Source organism: Rhea americana, unplaced genomic scaffold, assembly GCF_003343005.1.
Source record: "Rhea americana isolate MKP2758 unplaced genomic scaffold, rheAme1 scaffold_63, whole genome shotgun sequence".
NCBI classification, from domain to species: Eukaryota; Metazoa; Chordata; class Aves; order Rheiformes; family Rheidae; genus Rhea; species Rhea americana.
Window position 1 is genome coordinate 2,192,285 of NW_028186790.1, and position 26,626 is coordinate 2,218,910.

The 26,626-nt window shown below is 42.3% G+C and overlaps 1 protein-coding gene across 2 annotated transcripts in view; it reads right to left on the reverse strand.

Moving 5' to 3' along the window:
• EVA1A (eva-1 homolog A, regulator of programmed cell death) overlaps nt 1-26,626 on the reverse strand; it is a 215,535-nt gene that overhangs the window by 81,902 nt on the left and 107,007 nt on the right. The window lies entirely within an intron of this gene.

Sequence of the window (26,626 nt, forward strand, 5' to 3'; positions counted from 1 at the left end):
TGGCTGTGGTTTGTCCTCTGGTCATTTGTGCTTTAATTTGCCCTATAAGCTTAATCCTGCTATTCAGTGTTTTAGCATTGTGCATATTGCCTTAAGACCACATGGAAGCAACCCTACTGTGTAAATGAAAGCCATTAAGACATTCSCTGCCCCAGGGAGTTCACAACGCAGAATTTGAACCAGCTTCGTTAAACCGGCAGCCTGCAAGCTGCATTCAGCACAGACAGACCCACTGTACTTCTTCCCAAGCCTCAGCAGAGACACAGACAGTGATGTAACAGCTGCTGGGGTAGCATAGAAATGCCTAATGGATGAACATCTACTGGGCCTTACTGCTACCAATGGACAGCATCAACAAATGCACCGTTAAATGATACCAAAATTGCTCTGCATTTCCAGGTTCCACAGTACCTCTCTCCTAGCTTCTCTCTCCAGAGGTCAGATGGGACTACCTGGTCAGCCTGTGTGCAGGAGGCCAAGCTGCATCTGCCTGTCTCTTTCCTCAGCCTGCACCAGGCCCTTCTGCCTTTGGCAGGACCGTTKCATGCACAACCCTGCGAGGGAATCAAGGGAAAAAGACAACAGATGACCCGGGCAACTGAACATCGTCAAACCCAAAGCAATGATGATGGTCCCCACAGGACCACCTTGAACTGCAGCATCCACTGAGTAAATCCCTCAAGGAGAGGTTCTAGCACCCTGGAAGTGAAGAAAAGAGGGAGGGGTAGCAAATTTCCTCTCCAGCCCATCTGTCTGAAAACTTYCATAGTATCATGATATTTGCTTACAATCACAATTTTTGTTTAAATCATAGACTCAGTAAGGTTGGAAGRGACCTCTGGAGATCATCTASTCCAACCTCCCYGCTCAGCAGGGTCACCTASAGCATGTTAGACAGGGTTGCGTCCAGGCGGGCCTTGAAGATAAATACTGGTCCAATGAAACAGTATATKTATGGGATCAACCGAGAGGCTTTCAGCTCTAGTGTGGAGATGCCACATGAAAAAAAAAAACGGACATCCATTGGATAAAGAAGTGGGAAAGTRTGAACCATAGTGGAAAACAGAGAACTTAAGTTTGCTTCAACTGGTGGACCTCATGGACTTAGATTTCAAAGTGAAGTATCTTCAGTAAGGTACAATCATTAGTACTCTAGGCAGAGCCTCCAGATTGAAATTTTGGCACCATTTTCTGTGATTCTGATTTATATAAAGTCTGTCAGACCAAAACTTGCTAGCTTTAGTGTTTTGTAAAGCATGATCTTTCCCAAGATGAACAGTCTCCCAGCACTGAGCTAACATCATAGTCAACCCTCCTCCAAATCATTAATAAAGATCTTAAACAAAAACAGTCTAACATTGTTCCCTACTGCTCCCCTGAGGTGTCTCCCACCAAGTCTTCACATTTATTCACCACTATTTGTTTCTGGTCCCTGTAGCCTCTTTTCAGTCTGTTTTATAATCTTCTTCTCTAGTTAATCTAAATTAATTTCGCAGCTCAGCCTTCATGAGACAATACATTAAGTGCYTTAATACATGAACAGACATCTTCTTTATGCAGATATAATGACCACAGTCTTTTCATCTACTTCCACAGAAGCTGGATTAAACTAAGTGATTAAGTTATGTKTAGCAAGATTTGGTTCTTACAAACATATGCACATGTTACTTGTGTTCCTTTGTTTTTCCAGGATGAAGTTAACTTGTACAGAGGGACTGCATAGTTCCTACATCCCACTAAAGGAACTGAACTAATAACGAAAGTGTGCTCTGAGTCACACAGAAAACTCTGAATAAATTCCTCACCAGAGATGAGGTTTGCTTTAAATGCTTACAGGTTTAGTTTGTTTAGTATTGGCTCCATTATTCTGTTACAATGAAAAGCATTCCTATCTTCCTCTATCATTTGCATTTCATTTTGGCAACTTTCTTGAGTGTTAGCTAAGATATACATGGCTCTGTGAACATGTGGCACAGCAGCTTTTACATCATATACCTGCAAATTCTTTTTCTTTCCCTACTTATTAGAAGTGAGGCCTCATCTTGAATACTGTGTCCAGTTCTGGGCTCCYCAGGACAAGAGAGACATGGAGCTACTGGAMAGAGTCCAGTGTAGGGCTACAAAGATGATCMGAGGGCTGGAGCACCTGCCCTATGAGGAACGGCTGCGAGAGCTAGGCCTCTTCATCCTGGGGAAGAGAAGCCTGAGGGGGGATCTGATCAATGTGTACAAGTACCTGAAGGGAGGGTGTCAAGGGGACGGGGACAAACTCTTTTCAGTTGTCCCATGTGACAGGACAAGAGGCAATGGGCAGAAGTTGAAGCACAGGAAGTTCCGCCTGACCGTGAGGGGGAATTTCTTCCCTGTGRGAGTGACGGAGCMCTGGCACAGGYTGYCCAGAGAGGTTGTGGAGTCTCCTTCTCTGGAGATCTTCAAGGCCTGCCTGGATGCAACCCTGTCTACCATGCTGTAGGTGACCCTGCTGAGCAGGGGGTTGGACTAGATGATCTTCAGAGGTCGCTTCCAATCTTACTGATTCTATGATTCTGTGATTATTTTACTAGAGATAGTAGATTTATTGGATAGTTACTAGTACTAGACTGTTGGTTATTCTTAAAGATCAATACAACATATTTTTCTCTGTTTTTTGACTCTTCTCAATCTTTTTCAGATAACCATATGTGAGCCAATTAACTCATCAGTAATTGCAATAAGAACATAGCAGGCAGACTTGTTTTCCCAAGTTTTATTTTCAAGATTTTTCCGTTTCCCATATCCTGAAATTTGCTTCACTGAACTAGTATCCTGCCCCATTCACAGTGTACTCAGTTAATGTTAGTGTCAGGAGATAGCACAGTGATTTGGTAAATCCAGCAGTACTGACTTCAAATCTTCATTCTGTGGGGCTTCCTAATGCCGTTAGACAGTTTGAGGTCTAAAACGGGATGAAAGGAGACAAGGCGAGGTAAATATGTCACTTCCACTCACAGTTCTGCTTATGGATGTTTCCAAACTTGGTGAAAGTCAGCTAACCCACAGGAACAGCAGTAAGGTAGCTTGGCACACGAAGAAGTTAGTGCCCAGAGCCACTCTTCACAGAGATCAGAGTTCTTTCTACCACATATAATGCGAGTCATCCTGGTACTCAGATGAAGAGAATAGGGCCCTTGATCACTTTAATGGCTGAATCATCAATTTTTTGTAATTAAAYAGTGAATCCAGGTCATGAAGAAAGATCTCTTCATTTATTTGAGTCATTTCTCTAAAAAATATAAACACGAATCGTTTGATGATAACTAGAGAAAGGTAGGGATGGAGGAGAGCAAAAGCAAGAGAAAAGTGAGAGGACAAGCGGTTCAATCATTTTGTAGACAATACATGATACCTTAGCCAGGATTCTCTCTTTTTTTTTTTTTTTTTTTTTATTCCAGCTCTAATCTCGGAGTTACTGCAGAAAAATTGTTTTGTTGTTGTGCGCCTGACTTTCCCCATTGGCAGAAATGAATTAGCTCTTTAGCAGAGTTTGTGAAGTTTAGAGAGATAGAAAAAAATCAGAGCAGGAAAATGATGTAAATTTAAGAAAATTAAGTGTACTCTGTAAGGATGCTACTCTTTTTAAGTAGACAGACTTCTCCAAAGAATGCTGAAGAGAACAGCTTGTGTCAGCTGCCCTGTGAATCAGACTGGCATAAATGTAATAATTAGCCAAGGGCAGTTCTGGGACAGGAAGGATGGGGGGAAAAGGCCAAGTACTGTCTTAGTTTAGAAAAYGCACAAGCCAAGAGAAGCTTTCAAGTAGCTAAACGCTAAGCTACTGGACATCTCTGGCTCCCTATTACATCCCACCAGTCAACAGATCTACTTTACACATACACAAGTGAAGCACAAAGACAAAGATGAATGTAGACACACAAGTATGCACCTAGCACTCACAATTACATCTAAAATATTTATATCTGAAAATCTTATTACTTACTTGGGTCCTGAACAGAGAACTGAACACACCTGAAGATARGCTGCTAGGACTAAGATCTTCAAATGACCAGTCCTTTAGGGARCTTCAGGCTTGGACTGCTGATCCTAAGACATCTCAAAGAGACCCAACATTCAGACAAAAGAGCTATGTCATTCAGCAAGAATCAAGTACTTTTACGACTAATTGCGGAATCCAGCAATGATTCTTTGATGAGAAAAGCAAGTCAAAAATGGAATAGATATGTCTCCTGATATCACCAYCTGTGACTCTGCTATCAGCATCTGTGACAGGGAGTTATTTGTCTCTATTGTCTTAACTAAAATATATTGGAATGAAAATAGTATATCCCTGTCAATTTGTTAAAATCCCTTCAAGTCTCTGATGACTGATGTTAATGATCAGCTGGCTGAGGGTGGACTGCAGYAAGGTGACTGTATGAATGCCAGATGATACAAACATCCATCTTTCAGATTAACTTCTATCTATATACTTCCATGGACTCTCAGTACACCTCATCCCCTCCTACTCTTCACCTTACCTATCTTTACCATGCTCTTGGAATGTATGCTCACATTTTTTTTTTACAGAAAGCTTAAGCACAGAGGGAATAAATGYTTGTTACCCAAGTCTGCCCATTTCYCCACCACAGTTGCAGGTAGACTTGCACTTTTGATGCTGCAGCCAAATCCTATGGGTCATTGGTCCTTAAGGGTGTGCTCAGAGCTCTACTGCTCCCTCCYACATGGCAGCCTGTATGTCACTAGACTCTGCAAATCATTGCAAGCAGGCAGAAGAATTAAGGACATAAATATCAGCAGCAGGTCTTTATGAGATTTTTGGTTTGGTATGTGYGCTCTAGGAGCTGACAAATTTTAAGACCCTCAACAAGATTTTTGTGGACGTATTCACAGAGACAGCCTGTCTCTACATGTCTATAAAGTGTCAACACTTCCAAACTAGGATCTGAAGATGCCCTCACCTGCTATAGTGTTACTAATGGTTATTATCTCTGTTGAACAAATGGGGAAAGTCAGGCACACTACAATAAAACAGTTCTTCTGCAGTAACTCCGAGATTAGAGCTGGAATAATAAAAAAAGAGAATCCTGGCTAAGGTATCATGTATTATCTACAAAACGATCGAACCACTTGTCCTCTCACTTTTCTCTTGCTTTTTGTCTCCCCCAGCCCTACTTTCCCCTAATTACCATCATTTCTCTCTTTGTTATTGTCAGTTCCTTTCCTCTAGTCTTTCCAACTGTCCCTCTCCCAGCAATGATGCCTTCCTCCTCATTCTGCAGTTTTATCCCGGTTCTTTTTTTTCCACTGTAGTCATACTAAGACCATCTTTCCTGGTCCACAGCTGCTTCTCAGGAGGGGAACATGCAGCTGTCAGTGTCTGGAAAGTAGCCAGCTGACTCCCCATTCCTCCCAGCTATGCTGCAGGAGGATGCTGAGTGATGAAGTCAGTGGAAAGAGCAATGAACTGGCCTTGGCTGCCTGTTCAATACCCTGAAAGCAGCCTCTAGTTACTGGAAAAAGGATCTGAAGGAGAAAGGATGCTCCCTCTAGCCTCACCCAAGCGATATTTCATCTGGCCTGAACAAGATGTTGACAGAAAGGTCTTTGTGTCACTTCAGATGAGAGATTCTTGGCAGGTAGGGACGTGCCTCTGCCAGTCACCTCCACTCAGCAGGAAGGTAAACAACCATCTGAGGTTCCTGCTTACAAACACAGCCAGAGGATGAACACTAACTATTTCAGTCTGCACAGAGAAAAGAGCTGCCTGGTAGAGCAGAGAGAAGGCACAAGCAGAAAGACAACCATCTCCCTTGTGTCACAAGGAAGGAATCAAGATGAGGAGCAGGATTATTCACAGCACTGCTTCTCTGATGCTGGGCACACTGGCATTTGAAAGTGCACAGTTTTCCAGTTAATTTATTTTTAAACTTGGGAGAAAGTTTGTACTTTCCACTTGTGACCATATCACAAAACTACTCGGCTGCTACTACTGCTACAGGTTCCATTAATTCCTGACGTCCTCCATCAGTAAATCTGTTCTATTATACGTTCCATTAGGTAGGCCTGAATACGTGAAGTCTGCTATCAAATGGACAATGGTCAAATGATGGGAATAGTACGGCACGCAACAGCACGAAAATGGATTTGAGCAGAGCACAGGTACTCTCCAAGCCTTCCTTCTCAAGCAGTGCGTCTTCAACTGATGAAATGCAATGCTATCAAATACCATGACAGAGGGCATAAATAAATCGAACATGAGGGTGCCTCTTAAAGATAAATGTTGCACCATGATTTTTTTCCCAGAAGAATAAAGTTTCCAATGTGCTAGCTCTCTCCACGTGCGGTATCACATACTGCATGGTCTGTTCCCTATAAGTTCTCAACATATGCTACAAATCTGCCTCTGCAATACACGTATTCTAAATCATATGCTTRTTGCCATCTTCTGATCTTTTGCAGTTGCACATACGTATATTGGATTTTGCCACAGGCTATCTATCATTTTTTCCTTTCCAACATCTGAAACGCATGACCTACAATTTAGTTTTACGTATGTTTTACTATAGTTTCCAGATAATTATACAAGAAACTTTAATTCTCACCTTATGAGGCCAAGCACAAACACATAACACTGAACTCGGATTACAGTTCTAATCTTTTTCTTCCAGAAGTATCATTACTGTATCTTTACTTACTGAGAGGTTGCATTTTTCGTAACTGATAGGAAAATATCTGAATCAAATTCCTTTGCAAGCAAAGCAAATAGAAAAAATTCCTTTGCATATCTAGGTCATTTTACATCTTCTATCCTAAAGCAGTACCTAAAGTCACTACTTAATTGCCACCTCCCACTTTTGTGGTATMCTCATTTCAGCCGTGGATTAAGCACAGTGGTGTCACATGGAGTGGGCACTTTCAGTCACAATCAACTCTGCAAAGGCACACATCACCCCTGTAACGACCCACAGCTCACTTAGATTATCTCTCCTTAGGCCAGGGTTGGTTCTCCATGCATAATATTTTAGGTGAAAAGGCCAGCCTTTGGTGCAGATCAGAATCTGGTCATGAAGCAGGACTTCCTGCAGCCCCCACCTCTGCACAACACTCACATCTTAAGGATGAGACTTGCCTCTCTCATTTCTCCTTCTCCTCCCCTTCTGCTCATTTTACTGCTGTGAAGGAATTCAGTATGTGCTGGCCCCTTCCCCATGTTAGGCTGCAGGCAGCACATGCAGCTGGTGAGCATCATCCACCTTCCAGCTGCCTCAGTCTAAGGCCAAAAAAAAAGAAAAAGAGGCTGTGGGTCCATCCAGCCTTGCCCCACTGCAACCAAAACTCCAGCTAGATGAACCCTTCTTCCCCTGTGCCTCAAGGGCTGACATTAATTGGCACAGCACTCACCAGGACAGTGCTGTCAGCACACACCCATGTGTAATACCTCACCAAGTGATCCTGATTCATGTAGGGCTTGCCCACCACCAGCTGACTTCACATTAAATGTGATACATCCTCTCCGACTGCAAATTTCTGTTTATGGTCAGGGAAGATGGCTCTCCCAGGASGACAACTTCCAGGCAACAGAAGCTTTCTAGTGGGGATATGCCCTTGCTGTTTGAATGCAAGAAGGAGGAGGGTTTTTAGCTCTCTGGAAAAGGACTAGCTGAGAAGTGGTGACAGAGAAATGATCTTGTAAAACACCAATTCTATACATGGAGCAGATGAGAGAGGAGTAGATGCTGCACAGGCATTGAAGAAGCCTTGTAAACAACCAGTTGAGCTTTAGCTGCAAGCTGTTTCAGCTGCTTCAAATATAGCCTCTATCAACTTTCAGCTGGGGCTGGAAAACATCAGATCTGCTCTGCCTGCTGGCTTTATGAATATGTATATTCTGAACTGCTGCCAGGAGTAACTTTGGTTCTGGAGGGATCAATATTAGATCCTGTGCAGTGTATCAGGGTGGCAGTGACATATCTATGGAGGAGGGAAGCTGGATAAACTCCCTCCCCTCCAAATTATCTATTTCTTGGCACTTTATACTAGTTTATCAGCCCTCGGGAATATATACTCTTCTCTGCATACTTTTCTGCGGTCTGCCTTATCATTTACACGTGCTGTTTATCATAAGGTCCACAACCTTCACCCACTCCAGGGAGTTTGTGACTAAATCATGGCAATAAATTTTCTAAGAGTCCATGGGCTTAATAACACCAAAAGGCACACAGCTGAAATTATCATCTCAGAGTCTTCAATTTCTAATCCTGCACTGAAGCCTTAGTCACCAAAGGCAGGGAGGATGCACATAAAKGCAGGTTGTTTATACTCACAGTGGAGTCAGAATCAGACTCCAAGTCTGTCTACTAACTAGTAATGATTACTTTGGCTCCACTGGTTTTATAACATGTTCGAAAGGCTCATGGAAACCACATTATTTTCAGCTCCCTTTCAACAGCATGTTTGGTTCATAAGAACTGCTAAAAAAGCTAAGGAAGCAGGGTGTGTTTGCGGACTGGGAATTGGTTATAATAGCATCATAGTGACCAAAATGAACATGATGGTCTATTATTAATGTTCTTCTGTGTTTATTGCAGAACTGAATCATCTGAGGCCTGATTCAAATCCTGTTGACTCCACTGAAAGACTCTCATTGACTTCAAAGAGCTTTTTGCAGCACATCCTAGGAATTGCTCCGACAAGACATTATCTTCCAATAACCTACTCTGGACAGAGTGTTCTGTGAGTTTTGCCTTTCCCCCTGCAATAGCTGTTATCTAAGAGATTCAAACCTTGACTAGACAGGCCACTCCAACACTTTTCTCATTTCTGACATCTGAAGCCCTTTCAGATTTATTCTTTGCTTATGACTACAAAGGCTCTAGTTCTTCCTGGCTACAGGATCTGATCCCAGGTACTTTCTAAAGAAGTAAGAGAGGTCAGACTGAACTGGGAACATTTCGTACAAAGTGTTGGTTCTTTTWTTATTATTATTATTATTAAAGAGACAAATTAAATGCTASTTAAATGTRCACGTCCAAAAGAAACATTGGTCTGAGGAGTCTGTATTTTTCAAAGTTATCAAATTAGCMGAGGTTGGTGCCTACCACCAATCTAACTAATGGCAGAAGTTGTTCAACAACTTTTTTTTACTTTAAAAGATCCTCAGACTACAACCAGTGGCCTACTGTATGGGCACATTTCCCACAGTTATTTGTTTTTAGAGAGGCTTTCTCCAGATCTCAGTTCCTGATTTCAGGTGTCTGCAATGTGAGTGGCAACACGTTCATCACAGTGGAGTCTAGAGAGTGATTCTGCTGGCCAGACAAAGGGACATGATGTGAGTACCTCACACCAATTGAAAAGGCAGATGTGGCACAGGACTACAGGAGACATACTCTACTGAAATGGCAGCCAGAAGCCTGGTAGGATAGCAAGAGGGCATCGAAAGGAGCAAAAGACACCTGTGATTACCTGAATTAAATCACTCTCCAGATTCCTGTATTGACTAGGAACTAGATTTGATTGCCTGCACATAGGTGGCCCATGTCACCCAAGATGCCAAGATATCCAAGGCTGGCAAGATATCTGTGCAGGGCTGGCAGATATGACACAGGACCTATGGGGGAGACACACATGAGCTTTTGGAGTGGCAACTGGAGGGCTGACACACAGGAGGTTTGGTGCTTAGAGCTTGATTCAGGGGCCTAGTGGACTTTGCAATGCCCTGGTGTATCTCTCCTGGCTTTCTGCCTCTGCTCCAAAAGGATGCACAGGACACAGAAGTATGTATCATCTCTGCAGCACCTCTCTGAAGTCTCAAGTGTCCCAGGGGATCCCATGGCACTAGATGCCTTTGCTTATGCAGATGAATCAGACCCTAAGTGAGCTTGTAGACACCTATGGAGGACACCTACATTTAAGTGTCAGAACCTGAAGCAAACCCCATGCTTCTTCTGACTGAGGTACACAGATTCCCTCAGCCATGAGGGTCATATTCTCCATTTTAAAGCCAAATCAGGTCTCCAAAGCCAGGAGAGGAGAATATCCAAGCACAAGTATCAGGCATTTTGATCAAATGTACCCCAGGCTCAAGTTCTATTGAAAACACTCATTGGGAATCTAGCTGCATCACTGAGCCCCTAAACAGCCTTGAACGCTCATCCATGAGCAACGCTGGCAATGAATACTCCAGCCTCCCAGTACTTTCAAACAGGCTGAGAAATCACTAGCAGAGTCATTAGTATCAGAGGCAAGACATCCTGCCCTGAACATACCTGGCAGTGGTACCCAGAGCAGCTGCTGCTCTCTGAGAAGGGGGAGCCTAGAAAGAGGATATGAAGAGACTTTTTGAACTGCTGAGTGGCCATGCACCACATGAAGAGTGAAGAACTGGCATTAAAAGGATTTGCTCTGCAACCTTATGGCAATACACAACAAGAAGAGGAAGAACCACACAAAAATGTATGAAAACAACCTTAGAGCTCAACATGGGGCAGTTTCCTCTGCAGCTGCAGCAAAGCCCTCCCTCATTTCTCCAATAGCATGGGACAGGAGGCAGGAAAATGCTCCCAAATTCAGGATTCCCTGGTGGTTCCCCAGCCAACACAATACTAGCTCTCCATCACACCAGGCCCCCTATCATGGTCCATTCTCCCCAGTAGAGACTATTTTGCAATACTAGAAAAGATCAGAAAGCTGTCCTGATCTGGAGCAGGGATGTTTCTCAGCATGTTAGGCCTCTGAATGTAGTAGCCTGTTATCCTAGAATGACAGAAAAATGAACAAAGAGGGATTGGAAAAATAACGATCAAGCGACCTTGATCTGGACATCAAATCCAGGGCACATCTACATTAATAAACTAAAGTGCTCAAGCACTGGAAGTGTGTAACTAACACACTTCCCAGAGATATTTTTTGGCTAGTGCCCACTGAGATAGCACCCTGGCCCAGTTCTGGGGAGGACACAGTGAAGGGACTCAGTGGGCAGTCTGGATGTGGCATAGGTGACAAGAGTTTCTCTGTTCCGATGTGAGCCACGCTGTGCCACTTGCCCCCGGGCTATAGAAATGGCCCTTGCCCATTTTATTTACTGTACAAGCATAGCCCCTAGGGACTCTCGAACACAGTTAAACGTTCAAACTAGCACAAGGCAGTGAATATTGTGGTGCATAAGGGATGTCTGACAGGTGGTAGCTGCCTCCTTGGTGTATTGGACTCATTGCTTGCCCCTCTCTGCTGCCTGGGAGAGACGAAGGGAGCAGAAACAGCTCTGGGGGAAGCGAGTCTCTGCGAAGATTTCCCCAGCACAGGAATTTCCTACTGGTGGGCACTGAACCAACACCAGAAGCTCCTAGGCTAACCCCCAGCACAGGGGAGCACATCAGGGCAGGGCCAGCGGAGTGGCCAAGCCATAGCACACTGCAACATGTCCCCTGGCAGATGGAACCAAAGGGCTCGGAGCCAGCTGGAGAGGGCTCTAACCAGGCTGTGTTGGCTTCTGCCAAGATACAGGCTGGGCAGTCCCCAGAAAGCCTCCCAGGCTGCTGCATCTRTCTGGAAGCTGCGTGCACTAAACACTCTGCTTCATCAGAGGAAGCAGAGTTTCCCTGTCTTACTCGGGGTGTTTGCTCCACCTTTCTAGAGGGGCCCAAGTGACACAGGTTGTCAGTGTGGGCAGCTCCTTGAAGACTTGGCCACAGCATGCCCTCTGAATCATGCCAGATCTCCCGTGTCCAAGCAAGCCTGCCAGGCTAGCACACTTCTGGGCACGCAGTGCGCAGGGCAGACATAGGACTGCTGGTCAGTCAGAAGGTAGGAGGCTCACAGAGGACATGGTGCTCCCAGCTGCTGGCTGGTGACACTGGTGGCAGCCCAGCTGCTTCCATGTGGACAAACATCCCATTAAGCTGCTGTGTGAAATGCAGACCTGCCAGAGCACTCTGCAATACTACAGTGCATAAATATCACCAGGGACTTTTTACTCTGAGCCAAGCTGCTATTCTTGGATTCGTTCAGAGCATTTTTGGCTGGAAATTATCATGTTTTCCATGTTACTGACACTAACCCCAAACCCTTGCTTCTGACCTGGGTACGTCTTCACTGAAATAACAAGAATGGGAAAGTTTTTCTCTTATCACTAACTGGGAAATGGAAATGCCCTTCAAAAGGACATGGATTCCTTTGATGTCTCAAAATAGAGAAGAGGCTCTTCTCTCTTCTGTGCCATAAGAAGGATAACATTGCCATGTCCATTTTGGGACCTATTGTTTTCAAAGATGGATAAAACCAAGAAATARTCAGCAATGCTAGCCTTCTCTCTCTTGCATTCTTGCTCTCCTCCTCAGGGACAGCTGCCACAGTGATGAATCTATATTAGGACCAGTGCATCCCTTAGAAAAAGATAAACTTTCCCATGGTTTCATCCCTTGTACAGTGACAAGAAGACTTGGAATCAGCATTGTATTCAGACACCCATATTTAGGTATCTGCAATATAGATGTCCTCACTGGTGTTTAAGCTCCCATTACTGTTAGAACTGATCTGGTCTTTACAGTCAATGGGAAACAATTCWACTGGCCAAATACCCACAATCCAGTTAAACATGGGTACCTAATGCTTTCAAAAGGTACTGAGCTGAAACATCACAGGCAGGGCTTGCAAATATTATGCAGGATCTACACATAAAACAGACAGAATAAAATACCACTATGTACATATGTCTGGACAGCTGAGCTCTTGGTATCTGCTCAGTGTGAGAAGAACAGGTTTCCTAGGCTTCACTAGCTACAACGAGAGCTTTGATATCTCACTTACAGAAGTAAGTGAGGCAGCTACACTCAGTGTCAGAATTAGAAACTCAGTCCTCACCTGGAAAACTGGGTACAAAAGCACTGGAGAAGGACAAGAAACCTTCAGAATAGACATATTTTTCCCTCACAGCAAATACTACTAAATTACATACCTAATTCATCTCCTTTCTGGTAGTAAGACATGAAACTGTTAAAGGTTAATTAAAGTTGAAGAAAAAGATCTGTAGCAAGTTAGTAAACTTGTAATCAACAAGGTGCGAGAACTACATTTAAATATCACGAGGTTTGACAGCTTCTTAAGGAAAATAACGGCAAACAATTATTGAAAATATATAATTTGGTATAAAACAATTCTGATCTAGCTTTAGATGTCAGTAGTGCAGATGTTCACAGTCTGGTCACTATAGGCTCCCTTTACAAACAAAAAAGGACAATAAGCACTTTCAAGGGGTGACCCTCTTACCTATCTGAGATGTCTACTTGAAAATGAGACACACTAAAAGGTAGAAGTGCCTATTTCTTTTCATACACTGACTACAAAGGGAGGCCTAGGTATCTAGTACATATGCAGCTGATTATGCTGGAGACAGCTACATCTGGTCAACATTAGAATGTGTTTAATAACGTACCTATTTGCAACCACATTCCTGTTCAGACAAATACATCTTTGCACTCAGTATTCCATCCCTCTACTTACTCTCAAAGCTGTATCCATTGCTAGTCCAAACCTTCACTCTCGGACTTAAAAAATGTTTGTAGTCTGGATCCAGCTATACAGAGGCCTATGACTCATTCAGTAAAGTCTATCAGGAAAACACAACTCTCCAAGCCAGGATGAGACATCTGAGAAACGGCTAGAAATAAAGCGCTCCCTCTAAGTAGAATACCGCCAGAGAAATGGAGACGGACCATTGCAAGACCCCTTACTTAGGAAAATGTTTTTGCCATAACCAAAATGTCAGTGTTGATGATGAAATACATTTCTTTGAATAAAATCTATCTGCTCAAAACTTCACGAAACACATTTAGAAAGAGCCATCACGCCAAAAAGTAAAGCAGTTCATCTGATCCCAAATTCAAGAGAGGGACAGCCCAGCATACGCACTACYAAACTGGTATGTTCTTTGTGAATATTTTTTCAGTCTAGGACAGTTAGGTCATTTCTTGCACAAGTCTAGCTTGAAAGTCAGAGGGCCTGCTTCAGCCATGAGCACATCAGCATCCTTGGGTACAGGGCACAGTTTCTTGGCCAGYAGCGAAAGGAAGGTATCCTAGTCTGGATGACTACATCCAGATCTATAAAGCTGCTGCTTGGACTGTTATTAAAAGCCTGTCTCTGTATCTGGAAATTAAATGCAAACATATGCAAATGCCTAAGTGCTGCTTAAGAGAAAACCATTACTCTGACACTGCTAAAAGAGAGGGAAAGAAAAAAATGAAAACAAACCAATATCTGTGCCTTCACTGTTCYATTTTCTTTACTGCATACTGAGGCATGCTTAATTTTAATTAAGGGTAACTTAGGGGACAAAGAATGATAAGGTAAGAAGGAAAGCAAATCCATTTATTTGTTAATACCATGATAGGATAAGAAACATCTGACAGAAAATTTACATTACACATGTTCCAACTCCAATTTACTAGGTAGCTTACTCGTCTTAACAGAGAGCCACAACACAGCACTGACATCTTATACCTCATTCTTCACCAATACACAAGGCACCTCCAGAAGGTTTTGATAATCTCTAAGAGCACAAAGGAGAAAATTTGCCTTTTTTGCTTGTGGGAAATCAGATACAGCCTTCACACAACAGAATTAGACCTTTTGAGTAAAATATGGCACTTTAAAGAAACATATGTTATTGTGCAATCCTGGGATAAATTCTGACTGGTTTGGGTTTTTCACTGAAAAATATAGGGGAGAAAAGAATTTAGCATTAGTTATTTTTCATAGCAATAGCAATTATAACAATACTTCAGAWGAAAAAAAAAGAAGAAAAATGTGAGACAACCATTGAATTCATAATCAAGAGAATGATCATGAGAACAATGTCTACGTAAGGCAGGAGCAGCTTAACACTTGAGCTTGCCAAAGCTTCATGACAAAAAAGTTCAACAGCAATTGCAGGCACTGAAAGCAGACCTGACTCACATCTGTGTGTTCATGTTTGCATTATACACATAAATACAAAGCCCAAGGGAGGTGGGGAGGCTGGCGTTCTGCTGCGCCAGATGCTATGCAAACAGCTCTAGGACTTGCAGTCTGTCCACACAAGGCAGGAGGAAGCCAAGTGACTGGTCAGTGTCAAAGAGCTGGTGACAGATTAGGGTTAGGAAGAAAGCCGCTTGGTCTACKGCCAGTGCCCATGTGCTGAGCCATGCTAACTACCATGCCTGTCCACAGATAGAGAGAGGCAACACTTGTCAATAAGGAGGAGGAGGAGAGAAGAAGAAATATGCTGTTTTTTTCCCCTTTTTATGACCTGAGCCATTTTCTTTCTAATTGTTCACGTTCCCTTGTAAAAAAAGGCATTTCCTTTACATTTCAAGAGATTTTTTTTCTTCTAAAGGAAGTGTCACAAGAAGTTCATCAAAACCTGAAGCAAATAAGTATAATCTAGGGACTAGACAGTGCAAGCCACATCTACAAATTGCTCCCTGATGTATACTCCAGAGCTCACTCTGGGCTGCGAGCATTCAGAGTGGGGCAACATTTGACCAGCCAGGGAAGAGGGCCATCATACTCCAGAGGGAGCTGTGTACCAATTCTCCTCCTCTCCCTGAGGCTTTGCTTGGACAGCAATGGAGTGACACTCATTCACAAAAAAAGAGACCTCCAAGGCTCTTCCCTCCCTCCCTCGCTCCTTCCCCTGAAGGCAACTGACACCAGAGGTCCATCTGCTCGGATTAACCAGCCTCCAGAGTCTTTGCAGGCAGCTGTGAGATGGCTTTTAAAGATAAGAGATGGCCCACGGTGGCTTCATGGGTTAGGAATTTAGTTAAATATCTTCTAAAGRGATTTAGTAAGATTTGCTTCGTTGTTTATATTATGCAGTATCAGCCATGCTTAAGGCCCCAGGCTTTGTATTAGTAAAGTTGGGAAAACAACCAGCCAGAAGGGATGCTAATACTGTCCCCCATCATCCTGTTTCCCCTCTCTGGCATTCAGAAGTTGCTACTTTCCTTGGCTGGGTCCTCCTAAGGGAGCAAAAATAGGTGAAATACTGAGTGGCAGAATACCTGGGACTGAAACTCCAGAGAGAGGGATGGCGGTACTCCTCCAGGTACTGGTGTGGTAGTGCACGATGCTGGAACAGCAGCCGTTGCTAAGATAAGGCTGAGGAATTGCTGCTGGCTCCGGGGGAAAAAATAATCATAAGCCTGCTCAGCATTTATCAAAAGATATAGGTAATTGTGGAAAAGAGCAACAAAAAGACAATTGAGAAACTGGACAAGTTGATTTATGGAGAAAGATTAAAGGAGTTGAATATGAATGGCTTAGCTAAGCAATGACTAAAACAGGACACAGAAAAATAGCCACTGTCAACAGTATTTGAAGTGKCTGTCTGAAGGGGCGTTAATCATTTGGGTGGATACAGTCTGAGTGCAATGAAGGTGGGAAAAATAAATGAATGTTCAGGAAAGTTTCCTGAAGATCAAGATAACTGGGGCGTAACACTCACAGTCTCCTATCCACTGTAAATGAGGGGGGTCTGCAAGATCCTGCATACTGTGCAGGCACGTCCTGAAGAACTTCCTTGGGGCCCCTACTTGTAAATGCCCCCCTGGACCTTCCCCATATCTAATCACTTGTGCAGGGAAGACCGTACACTCCTGGTCACACAAAATGAGATTAGTACTTCTTTCTCACAAGGTCTGTCTTGACTGCCTAACCACTAAATTACTCATAACATGGACTGCTTCTTAATTAGGGAGTGTGTTGCATAACAGGACAGTCCTTGCTGAGGCCTGTAGGCATAGCAACATGATGTAAATCATTACTGCTCTTCCCAGTGATTAAATACACATTTTATACCCGTGTACCTTGCATCAATGGGCTATAGACACCTCTGAGTGGCTCGTTACTGCRTTATCCTGTTTCAGTAGCAGCTCACAAACCCCAATTGTACCAAAGGACCCCATCACAGAGGTCGCATATATTTGCATCTTTGGTGGYTTTCACAGAATTGCTATTTATTTCCCCTCTCTGTCTCGCTCTTCCAGTTCTCTTTTCATGTTCAGGAACAAGGATTTTCCAAATCCTAGAGAATTTCCTGTTTGCTTCGTATAAAAGTGGAGAAAGAGAAGAGAGGGCAGCTAGTAAACAGCAGGGCAGTGGTACGTGCACAGCAGAAAAATGTGCACGTGCTCGCAAAAAGACACCAGCTGTGAATCCTTCTATAAACTGTGGAAGGAAATGGCATTGTCTTGATACATTTTCAAAAAAGGAAGGCATATATATATGTATTTATGTGCGACCCATGCAAATATATCTTAATTGGTAATGGTGTCAAATGCTCCCTTCAAATTTAATCTAATGAGTGTTTCACTGAGCTGTCAGCAGTCTTCAATAGCCTCCAGGCACTAATGAGTTAGCATCAAGGTGTCAATGCTTTTAGCATTAACCTCAATTAGGAGGAGTTAGGGTGATCACTGAATGAAGGGTCAGCCATTCATTGCTGAGACATTCCTCTGACTATAGCCTGCAGTCTCTTGCATGAAAGGGGCTGGCAGACTAGCTGCCTACCGCCTTCCCAGTAAAAAAATCCTTAAAGGTAGCAACATTACCACCAATTACTACATTTGAAACCTGTGCAGGTCTTGACAGGTACAGAAAATCAACAGTATTTAATGAAACTATTCCATGAGGCTCCCAAGGTAAAAAGTTGCCTGTGACAATAAATGGTAAACATCTAACACATATTTATGGCCAGAACCTTCAAGAGAATATTATTAAGGCAATAGATATGTCAAAGAATAAAAAGTTTGGACAATAGAGTTATGCTCTAAATGAGCATACAGAGCTCTGAAAYGCTCTGTATGCTGAAAAAATCAAGGTACAAGTAATCCAAGTAACTTTAACTCTGTTCCTATCTCTCCCTCCCAGGTTTCCTCAAAGAYTTCCTTTAGATATATTACATTCAAATGTCATCTTGTACAATCATTCTCAGGTAGATCTGCTCCTCTGGAGTGAAATTCTAGATAGATCACAATTGCTGTCCGGGCTGTGTTCTCCCCACTCTGGCAGGGAGGTYTCAGGATAGCCACATGAGTGCCCAGATCCACCTATGTTCTGTGCACCCAGACCAAGAGCAGTTCTCTAGTTAACATATTGCTGTTCACCCCACGGACATAYGCATTTTTGTGCCAGGAGAAACCATTTAATGAGTAAGTCTCTTTAGAAACCTCATAGGTGTGTCAACCACTGTAAAATCTGGGTTACATTACTGTTAGCCATTACAGCATTACAATTACTACATTAGAAACTCCGGGTCCATTATAAAATATTTCTTATTTCTGTATAAGCYAAGGATAGTTTCCAGATCCCCATGGATTCTACCTCCCTTTCTCCTGACTCCAGTTTAGCATACCGGTTAATTTTGCGCCAGCTGCTCCTAACAGCCATTTCTCTGACACATAACAAGTTAAATGGCTTAAATAACAACAAAAAAAAAAAGTAGAGATAAATACTCCTGGGTAACACCAGAATGAACAACACACACACGCACACACACCGCCTCCTTCCCATCACACTCAACCATCATGGTCCATCTACCTTTCCACTGAAGTCAGCAGTGACTGTAACCTCCGCCAGCCCTGAGCCAGCAGCAGCATGGATCCCAGGCAAAAAGACCTTGGAGCAGCCCCTCAGGCACAACAGGAACCTCACAGCAAGCCCCTGATCCACTCCTCTGTGACTTTTAGGACATGGCACAATCCTCATCAAAAAAAAAAAAAAAAAAAAGGAAAAAGGAGTAAAGGTCTTGGTACACACACTTTTTGAACAATGAGGGGTGAAGGGTTGCAGAGTACTTTAGCTAGCTCTTTATGGGACTCTTCTTCCCATAGTAGAAGCTCTACATGTTTCTCAGTAATGGACGAGACTAGACAGAGGGCCTCAGTAGAAGGCTAGCAAATCTTGTCTAATTGTAAGGGGGCATTTGTCTCACAGCTCACTCTGCTTAGGATCATCATAAAAGGTATCCTTTGAACTCCSTCTCTACTTCCTCCAGCCCCACCTTTTTTCCTCCTCATCCCCAAGGCAATGATTTTTATCTCCAGGTCACCCTTTCTCCTCTGCAAGAATCAAAGGGCTTTAAAGCCCTTCCCTTGAGGTGACAGCATTACCTGCTCCTCCTCTACCTGAGATGCCAAATTCTGCTTCTTTGGAATATTTATTTACCCTAATCTATGTCAGACGCAGATTCATTCTGCCCTGGTAATGAAGAGTTGCTGTGTCTGGACCAGCCAGGCCAGACGTGTTGAGGCTCTTCTAAATTTGAGATTCAGATCAAGCTATAGCAAGTTGTACAATAAACAAAGACAAACAGGAGCAGCACACTGACAGCCTCCCACTACCTAATTTATCAAGCTTCATCTTTAAATGATTTAGGTTGCTTGTCCCTTCTCTAATTCCCAGATAAATCTGTTCCTTGTCACATCATTCACATTTCACATTCTTATGCAATCTCTACTCTCTMTATATATACCATATTCCTCCTGGACGTACAGTAGCAGAGCTATTATGCAACTACTACATAGCAGAGTAGACACCTCCAAGCTCATTAGTAAAGTGTGTCCCCCACTCTCTTTTCCACTGGTCAAAAGGAGATGACAGCTTGTCTATGCTGTCAGGTACTCCATGATCTTCAACAGATCTGTGCCACAGAGCCTTTCTGACTGAGGGGTTTCCTTCTCTCTAAGATCCAGGAAATTGCACCCATAAAAAATGTTAAGAGAACATCACTAAAKATGCCTTAGAAGCTGGAAAATGTCAGCCTTATGGTTGTGCTTATCTATCATGATGCAGTCTTTAGTTATACTACCACATGCTCTTTTAACAGGCTCTGTGAGGTTTCATTTGATGAAGTCTAAGTTTCTAAGTTTCTAAAAGGTCTAAAGTTGAGGTCTAAGCTCAAGAAAGAGGAAAAGGCACCTTGCTTTTCTTCTCCTGGATGGAAATGTATAAAAGGCTGGAAGGAAGTGCAACAGGTCCATTCTCCTTCATGAACAGGCAACATATGCTACATCACCAAAGAAATCTACTCTGCCYCTTCTCTCATATTACCAGTTGCAGTCCCCAGCATCTACAGCAAACTTGAAACCTTGAGATCTGAAGACTAAAAGAATCAAAAAACAAAAGAGTATCAAAGAAGAGAGCAGAGCTATCAACACTGTCCTAGCTGCTAGAGGCATCAAGCAAACTTATGAAGATGAAATGTAGAAAGTGGACTTCACTATCATGCAAACCCAGTTAACAAGAAAATTCTCCTCCAAACGCAATTCTGGAGACTAATGTAACCCTAGGCKGGGTGCAAGACACTAATCATGTATTTGAGAACTTTCTCATCACTAACACACCTGCCATCATGTCTGGTTGCAGGTAATTCTTACAGGTTCAAAGGAAAGAAACAGTCCRCTCGCCTCAAAAAAAAAAAAAACACTCTAAGAAACCTAAATATGCATCGCGTACATCTCTTACTGGGATGAGACTATGATTACTGGAGATCTAGTCAACTAGTAGGAGTGGAAGCTCCTTAGGAGCTTAAGGAGAAAGCTTAAGGAGAAAAGAATGGTGTTATCATTACTATTATACAATGAGTGATTATGTTGACCATAAGAAGCATTAGCCTAAGAGCACAACAGTTTAAAATCATTTAACCGTATGTAGATATTTGCACTGCAGAGGTCCTACATATAGATGCCTCAGCTAGCCCCCTCAAAGTTCCCTTTATGGTTAGTACAGGGGAATTGTCGCTTCAGATGTGCAGTTCATCTCATTCAGATACCTACTTTAGRATGAGATGATTTGTGCCTTAAAAGTAGCTGTTTCTCCCCATTACCCATAAAAGGAATTTTTTTCAATGGGAATGTCTATGCTATAAATCTCCAAGCTTTGTGTGCCTACACTTGGTAAGATGAAATCTTCAATATTTGCAGTCATTGCATGAGGACTGGATAGCTTTTTAAGATATGCACCATAGCATGAACAGAAGCATAGGCTTGATACAAGAATTAGCAGACAAAGTTCTATTATCTTAGGAAAATAAGATGCATCATTGGAACAAACCTCCTAAACCATCTTTGAACTCAGGTCCTYGACAGTGAAAGTAGCCACATCATGGCTATTACTACATTCAATATTATATCATTATTCTGTTTTTTGTTTAATTGGTAGGTCAAACTATGTGGTCATACATTTAAAATCTACATGTCCATGAGTTCTGCTTTACAGTATGACACAAGTATCCTAGTTAAAAGTACACTGTATCAAACATACATCCAGTTTAACATCCTTGGAGTTAGGTTGCTTAAAATATTTACTTGTTTATAAACATGAATTTCATTTTAACTTACAAAGGACATCTGTCTTTCTCTAGTAACACCCTGTGTGCATTGCCCTGTTTTAAAACTCAATCTTATCATATCACCTTCACTGAAATAGGTCTAAAAGAGTTTTGTTCTTTCCTTGAAGCCTGGAATTTTTCTTTTTCTACTTTTTTCAGATCTTGGGCATGGGCTCTTTATAGCAACAGAAAGCGTTTTTTGCAGTGATAAAAATACATTTTCTATGTTCATAAATTAATGAGTTTTAAGGGCAAAGGGGCCATTACATTCACCCAGCCTGAGGTACTGATGGATTTACTACACAGGAGCTAATGGACTAGAGCAYGGTTTCTTCAAGATGACAGGAGAGAATTTGTGCAGCTCTTCAATCTCTGCCCTCATAACCTCATAAGGGCAGCCACCACTGAGCTCTCTTTTTTAACACAGAACCTATACCTTGCCTCTAGTCCAACACACTTCATCAGGTATTTATTTAAATGCAAGATTTTGGAGAAAGACAAWTTCATTTTCCCAAATACCTAGAGAAACTGAAGGTATAGCTATGCCCATAGATTGCCCCAGTGCTATCTGCTCCCCAGAGCAACATGGCCTACAATTACAGATCTGCATGCTCCCATTGCCCTGGAGTATCTCTACTGCCCCTGACCAACACCACTTGGCCAGTAGCACCAGCCACAGTGGAACAACAGGAGCCGCTGTCTCTACGCTCRTGCTTCATCCTGCAACAGTCCCGTCTCTCATCAGGATGTAAAGCGCAAGTCCTCCGGGACTTACCTTATTGCCTCATAAAGCAGGATGGCAGGATTATTAATGTGACAGAACTGCAGGATTTTCCAAGCAATTTATGAGTTGCCATGGCAGTTCATTAGCTCTCAGTCCAGTGACCATTTTCTACCAAGCATCAATCAAGCAGGAGACACACACACATCTAAATGCACAATGGATATTCACATCAAAATGCATTTAAGATCACACTTCCTCCATTTTGTCCATCCTACATCTAACAAAGGCACTAAAAATTCCCCCTTTTTCTGGGACTCATAGCTAATCTACTGAAACATGCCTAGACAAAAGAAATTCACATTTCTCCATCATTTTAGTTCCTCATCAGGCTATTTCCAACCAATGCATGTATTTAAAGAAGAGCAGGTACTTAGAAGAAGGGTTACATTTACAGTCCCTATTGACCACATGGGGAGGCAAGGTCTGACAGTTTGGGACAGCAGGCACTCTGAATCCCTCCTCTCTCTTGGTTTTCAAAGGAATGAATACAGTTTCTCTTTGTACACAGGCAAGTAAATAATCCCCTATCCCCATTCAAGAAAGAATTTAAGAAAATGTTTAACTTCCATTGTATTTATACATTGGATTTAAAATTAAGCACACACTTAAACACTTACTTGAATACAAGTGCTATTATGTGTGTGTAAAAAAATTCCGCACACATTTAAATAGGAGTTCAGAATAGGCCAAAAACTAAGTCGAGCATACTACAGAGGAAAGAGACCTGGAGAATTAAAAGGAGTTCTCAAAGCTAACAAGAGGGTAATTAAGAGAAACAAAAAGATCAGGSATACTGGAAGTTTTATCAATAAGTACAAAAACACAGCAGTAATGATGGCAGCAAACTATCAGCATATATTGCAAACACCATATTTTATTCTGAAGAAAGAGAGAGACAGAGAGAGGGGGAGAGAGAAGGAGAAAGGAGAGAGAGAGAGAGAGAGAGAGAGAGAGAAACTGCTAAGTTTTCGTTACACTTTTTCTCACATTTGCATTACTACTCTAATTTGTTGCCACCCTCTAGCAGTCTCAAGGTATTTTAAAGAAAAAAAAGGGCTAAATTTTTGCAACTCCTTCTAGTTACAGCTGCTATGCTCAGAAAGCAATCCCACCGCGTGTTTTCTGCTTTCCCAGAATTAATTTGCACTTGCGTTCTTTTTCTTAAACAAAAATAATTAACACATTTATTAATCCAGTAATGGGACACACATACTGGAAAACCCCACCTTCCCCATCGCCCCATTAGCTAAACTTGGCCTTGGATCAAACTTTAGTATTTCAGCTCCTGCCAATGTTCAGGTTTGGAATGTTTTTATGTGGGAGGATTTTCATCTGCTTCCCTGGCTGGGCTAATGAAATCCTAATGTACACGAGAGATCACTATCTCATCGGGCTGCCAGTTACCTGCTTGTTTCAATCATCTTGTACATGCACGCTAACCTGCGGTATTTCCATCGCAGCTAAGTGACGCCAACAGGCATTTAATGCAACATGGAAAGAGATATAATACAATACGGAGAACTGATTCTGCTACTTTGATTGAGAACAGTATACAAGTACTCCCATCGGCTGGTATAATTATAACAAATTATTCAAGAAAAGGGGGAAAAACTACAGCCGGACAGAGAGTTAGATGGCACCTTTACTTAAAACCAGATTCATCAACAAATTATGTATGTCTGATAGGAATTCCTACATCCAGCTCAACATGGAGCACAACATGAGCACAACTCAATGAACCTCCAAGAAATTAGGCCATAGCTTAAAGAAACCAAAGCTGCTGCCTTGTCTATTTGCTTCTTGGAGAATAAGGACAGGATCAGTTACTTTTGAGAAGTAAGGGAGCAGTCTGTTAGTGCTAACCTGAGAGACTTTTGCAGACTACTAGGATTGGGAGATAAGTCATCTCACTTGCCAWTCATGAGCCATTGCCCCAAACAGCCAACAGCAGCATTAATGCCTGTCACAAAGTCTGCTTCAAGCAAAAGAACTGATTTCTGCTAACAACCCATGAGTTTTGAACTAACATCACCTTCTGTCATCTCATAAATTAATCCCTCATCACCTCATAAATTAATCCCTCAACAGATTTTTTTCAAGAATTGTTATCAGCAGGAGACATGTTTTTGTCTTTCCAGCCCTYCCCATGCTGTAGCACCAAAAGCAGAGCTCATCTGCCCTGCTCTTGTAATTACTAAAGTTTCCCATACAGCAAATGTCTGCATAAAGGTCCTCCTGTTCACACTGCAACATCCATCAATATGCTTGCTCCCACCACAAAAGTTAAGGTCAGACTAAGAGATCGCTAACGGCATTTGTAGTGGACTTTGGGATCAGGACCACCATGCTAGAATGAGACTGCATAGGCCTTTGAGATATCTTCTTGGAAACACACCATGTGGCTCTGGTTTAGTAAAAAGAAGCATCTGTTTTCCCCTGAGGTAAGATGAGTGACATGGTCCAAGCCGAAGAACCATGCAAGGACATTTCTGTCATGGCCTGGCATCCTTGGACCAACGGAGAAGAACAAACCACCTGTGGATCTCAGCCTGAGGAATCACCCATCTGAGRCAGCCATGAGAAAGCCTGAAGTGATGCTCAGACACATTTGAAACTTCCCTGTTGGGTACACCCATCACATTCCCCAAGCTGCGCCAGGAATATTCCACATCTTCCACCACTCTCTAGCAAAGCTGCTCCTGTGCTCCATGTATCAAATGTGTCCAACCACAAGAAGTAGGGAATGGGAATATAAACCTAGATGTTGACAGGAAAAAAAAAAGCCCAACCCAAAAGGTATATGAGTCACTTTTACCAGTCCAAGACAAAGTAGGACAATACTATACCAGGAACWGCATGCATGCAGCTTTACAGAAACTAGGAAAAAAAAGAGAGATCTGACAGGTGATTTTCCACACTATGATTGTTTTCTAAACATCATGACAACATCATGGTAGTTTGGTTTTACAACTTCTTTTAAAAGAATGCCAGAATTCCCTTCTGTCTCACACAAACACATGGGGCTGAGTTTGATTTTGTTTATTTGGATTTTACATTTTAAAAAACTTTGCTTTTTGAGGGGAGAAATGTGTGCCTGATGATCACAAAATCCAGCTAAGAGATATATGTCTAAGATCACGATTTTGAAATGGAGCTATGGGATCTTTTGAAGTCCAAGGTAGATTTCATCCACTAAAAAAGCAAAAMCACCCAAATCATGTGCTCTCAAGCATGATTCATTTCCTGATGTAATTTTCTAACTGACTAGGAAAGTTAAGACTAGACCAAGAGATCACAAATGCCTTTTGCAATGGACTTTGGGACCTCACAACACCAGAATGAGACTGCATAGGCCTTTGAGATATCCTATGGAAAAAACATCATGTGTTTGGTTTGTCCTTGGACTTTTGAGCTATGGAGCTGTTGTTTTGCTGTATTGCCATGTATTTCCTCACATTCCCATGAGAATAAGCCTTCTTTCCAGTCTCTTTATGAGAAAACTGATCTAGCAACATGACATTCCTGGGTAGAAAATTCATAAGGCTTTGAGCACATCATTTCAAACAAAAACAAAGAAAAAAGAGCAAAGGGAAAAAAAACCAAAAACAAAAAAAACAAACAAACAAGCAAAAAAAACCTTCAACCTTCCTGCCACTCCTGCCAAAGGAAACAATAGCCAGGCAAGGGCTCATAGCTCCATGCTCCTAGATATCTCTCTCTCTGCTCTTCGAGGTACTGCACATCAGCTATGCTATAGTAACTATAGAATCTGCTGCAGTAACTCCATCTCAAACATCATCTCTCAGATTCAGCATTTTGCAGTTAAAGACCAACCCACAGATCTGATGCTGTCTGAGCATGCAGCCAGCACCTCTTCTGCTACGGGCTCAGCAGACTCAGAACACCATCAGAATCTCCTCTTCCAGGCAGACAGGAAGAAATGAGTAGTGTTTTAATGGGTCAGGATCCTCATAACAGCTTTAAAAGCAAATCCCTTAAGTAAACATTTTCAAATATATCAACTTCCGAAGCTTCAGCTGAGTGAATCTTCATCACTAGAGGAATCACAGAAGCACAAAATGGTTGAAGATGGAAGGGACCTCAAACAGTGTCACCTAGAGCATGTTGCCCAGGATCGTGTCCAGATAGCTTTTGAATATCTCCAAAAATGGAGACAATATCTCCAAGGATGGAGGAGGAGAGATCTGAGATTGTTGATACCACAGAACTCAGGGAAAAAAATGTTTTTTTCTTTTTTGCAAAATAGGATGACTAGTCATAGTGGAGTATAATGTCTGCTTGACACTATGACTGACACTCCCAACTGAGGACATATTTTTTCAAAATAGCAATGTTTTGTAAGAAAATACTTCAATGTTCATTTGAAGATTTTGGGGATGATTTTCTACTAATGACCTGGATGAGCATGGATTGGTGTCTGTCTTATTTACCTGTATAAATGAAAGAAACAGAAC